Genomic DNA, 278 nt, shown 5'->3' on the forward strand with positions numbered 1-278 from the left:
TCTTCCCCATTCAGCGCGGACAGGGCCGGTGCACGGGTCCTGCCAAGGACATTAGTAGCGGCAGCAGCGCGGCCAGGACGAATAAGGAGGGGGAGAGAATCAGAAAGTGGGGAGGGAGACGTGCCAAGGAGACAACGCCTTCTGGTTTTGCGTCGTCACCGGGATGCGGTGGCCGGGCAGCAGCGGGGAGCCGGAGTTGAGGACGAGCGGGGCCCGCTGAGCGCCTCCCGGCAGCGCAGCCGCTTCCCACGGGGGCTGCGCCTCGCCTCGCCCGGGCA

This window comes from Alligator sinensis, unplaced genomic scaffold (genome assembly GCF_000455745.1).
Source record: "Alligator sinensis unplaced genomic scaffold, ASM45574v1 scaffold159_1, whole genome shotgun sequence".
In the NCBI taxonomy this organism is placed as follows: domain Eukaryota; kingdom Metazoa; phylum Chordata; order Crocodylia; family Alligatoridae; genus Alligator; species Alligator sinensis.